Raw genomic sequence first — 3,730 nt, forward strand, 5'->3', positions numbered from 1 at the left:
CTCAGAAGTAACCTTAAAATATACAGTATATGTAATTTTATTAAAGGGAGACATTACAGGCATCCATTTTGCTTTCATTACATGTCTTCTTTTTAACTAATGGAAAGAAAATATACACAATACACAATTAGGTTTACTTTAGCTCAGATATCTGTTCTAGAAATGTATTCAAAAAGCACATATTTAATTTTTTCTACGAACATACATTTGCTCATTGTGTTCAAAACTTGTTTCCAAACAGCATCAGGTTTGTTTAGATGTTCCTTTGCAAACTGCTGATGCTTTGTGGTGAGGACACAGGAAAGGTTTCTTCTGATGTCTCTTCCATGAAGGTCATATTTGTGCAGGTGTCACTGCACAGTAGAACAGTGCACCACCACTACAGAGTCTGCAAAATCTTCCTGCAGGTCTTTTGCAGTCAAATAAGGATTTTGATTTGCCTAACAATCCTAGGAGCAGCTCTCTCAAATTTTCTTGGACTTTCAGACCTCAAATTGACCTCCTCAGTTCTACTACTACTTCTTAATTACATTACCAGCTGAGGAAACAGCCTCATAGCTGTCTTCTGCTTTGTGGGCATTGGTTATTGTAGTTTTCAGAGTGCTAGGCAGCTGTTTAGAGGAGCCCATGGCTGCTGATTGTTGGGGCAAGGTCTCAGGAGTCAGACTATTTATAAGCTTTGCAAGTGATGATTGTGAACAAGCTCATTAAAGTCTCAGACCCTGGTAAAACTTGTCTGAGAACTCAAATGTCTGGGGTGCCCAAACTTTTGCATGGTGTTCCCTTCCTTTTGTCAGTCTGAAATTGTACAAAACAAAAATAATACAGTATTCCTTCTTAAAATGCTGAAAAGCATGTTCCCACTTTCACTTCAAGTCTGTCGGAGATCAGTTCATTTTCTACTCCCCCAGCTAGTCACAATAAACAAAACTGTGAACAGGCGTGCGTGCCCAAACTTTTGCATGCCACTGTACAGTGGCGTGCACAGACTTTTTGAGGGGCAGGGGCGAAAAGAAAAAAAAGGGCACATGCAGCGCGTTCTTGCCACTGAAGAGGGCACTAAGTTCCGCATGTTTTCGAGGGCACTTTAGACGTGTTTATATGTTATACAACTGGCACATTATATAGCCTTAAAACAGACTAACTAGACAGACTACTCAAGTTAGTTTGTAGTTAGGATCAGCATCCACGAGAACACACAGAGACATGGATGTATGAAAGAAATTAATCCCTGCGGGGGTCTGTGGGTCCTCCCCCAGAAAATTTTCAATTAAGTAGATACCATTTCCTGTATTCTAGTGCATTTTAACACCATATTAGCACTGGGTAATCCAAACTGGTTCTGTGAGATATAGTTCTGGCTAAATATAGATCAAAAAAGGGCCCAACATAAAAGTCATTGCAACAGTAATGTTTTTACCACCCAAGAGGGCAGTTTATCATGTTTTAACCAGCCAAGAGGGCACTTTAGCACGTGTGTGGGGGGGTGGGGGGGGGGGGGCGACCTCCTTTTGCTAACCTGTGAGAGGCCTGACATTTGCCCCACTTCCCCAGATGGGCTCTGGTGATATTCATCAGTAATGGCAGTTGTGGAGTGAGAAAATGCTCCATCCACTGAAAAGTTGTCTCACTGTAGACATTTGACTCTCCTCTGCACCTTCACCCCCAGAGACACTATGAAGGAGAATTTCAGGTCAGAGGAGTGTGAAATTGAAAACTGTAACCGCTCGCTGACATCTTCCAATATGTTGAGTTTCCTAATGCAGCATCAGTTACAAATCCGCCTTATCTTGCCTTAGAGGTTCCTACAAACGTCTCCCCAGAATGAAACAGATGATTCTGTCTAACACTGAGGAAAAACTGCTTTTGTGTTGTGTTTTTATGGTTGGAAATTTATATCTTCCAAAAAGTAGCCGCTTTTTGATCACAAACATGGTCATTGTTAGATGCAATGCATTTGAGATATCAAGAACACATGAAAATTAACATTAAATTACATTATTTCATCAAAAATAATAGCAGAAATAAAGTAAAAGTTAAAATGAGAGAATGAGACTCATTTGTTGCAACCTATTTGTAAGCTCTGAGAAAACTACCAAATGAAGAATTAGTACACTTCTATTTAAAGAAACATGTTCTTATACACATTATATACTATTTAATTTGTGAATTCAATGTCAACTTAATTTTTTTTTCATTAACCCTTTGAAACCCTGAGCACAGTGGCTTCATCTCTTTAAAAAACATGGGAGAAGGAAATGAGCAATGAAAGAAGACCTAAAACATTAGCAAGACATTACTAAAAAAGAGAAAATTAAAAACAAGAATATTCGTACAAAGAAAGAAAGAAAGTTAAAAACAAAAAAACAAATCGAAGGATTAAGCACTCAGGAGAAGTGCCTGAAAGCAGCACAAAACAGTGATGTCGCTCCAGCTTTTAAAGGGTTAAAATGAGATGCCAAACAATACTTGTTGTTGACAGATCTCACCTCTGTCTGAAATATTGTTGTACTACTAGCACATATAGTAGTTTGGTTATTTTGATCACTTTAAAAATGCACAGTCATTACATGCTGTATTCATTTAATGTTGTGTATGTCTTTTAACCTAGCTTAAATTCCACACCTCCTGTTTACTCTCTGCTAAACTGCCTGACACACTGTGCAGCAGTGGAGCAGAACCTGACTGAGTGGGAAACAGCTGGTGAGCATAATGACTCTTTGTAATAACTTGGACCAAAGAGTTGAATCAAATTGTGGTGCAGATAAAAATGTATATTCAGCAAAGATACTGGATCCCCACTGGACTCAAAGGAAATTAAAGTTATTAGATGCAGAGTTTGCTCTGAGATTAAGATTTCATTGTTGAAATCCCCATTTGATAAACTGTAGGACTGAATAAATAGTCTTGTGATTCTCATTTGGTGCTCTCCATGTGCAGGAACTCAGAAAGAAATACTGCTGTTGACATAAATTCACTGTATAACCGTCCTTTGTCCACACCACACAGGAGCTCCTTCACATTCAACACAGTGGAGTGGTCTTTTTCTGCCTTTTGCAATGATGCTCTGAGATCATTATAATGGCATGTGCTGCATGAATCCTTGTGTAGCAAAAACTTCTGGTGTCTCTGCTCCTGCTGTGCAGCGCAATTTTATTACTGAGAGCTGCTCTCACCTGTTTTCACACCTCAACACTGATTAAAGTCACAAAACTCAGTTGTCAGTTTAAATGTTTTAATTGCATGTTTCTGCAAACAACCGATTCCTTACAATTGTATGTTATTATGTACCAGATGTGTTTTTGTGGCACTATCCTTGCTGGAAATGCAGAGATGTCTTGGTAAAAAACACAACTGCCTTTGTGGCACTGCGTAGCGATGTCTCAGGAAAAAAACAACTGCTTGTTGTGACACTATCCTGGCAGGACACACAGTGATGTCTTGGTAGAAAACAACGACTTTTTGTGGCACTATTATAGCAGAAAACTAACCCTTGATAAAAAAAAAAAAAAAAGAAGTGCTTTCATGGCACTGTAGCAGGACATGTTGCAATGTTTTGGTTAAAAACAATTGCTTTTTGTGGCACTATTCCCACTGGAAATGCAGCAATGTCTCTGTAAAAAAACAATTGCTTTTCATGGCACTATCCCAGCTTAAAATGCAGGTATGCCTAAAAAAAACAATTGCTTTTTGTGGCACTATCCCCATTAGAAATGCAGAGATGTCTCAG

Source organism: Epinephelus lanceolatus, chromosome 5, assembly GCF_041903045.1.
Source record: "Epinephelus lanceolatus isolate andai-2023 chromosome 5, ASM4190304v1, whole genome shotgun sequence".
NCBI lineage: Eukaryota > Metazoa > Chordata > Actinopteri > Perciformes > Serranidae > Epinephelus > Epinephelus lanceolatus.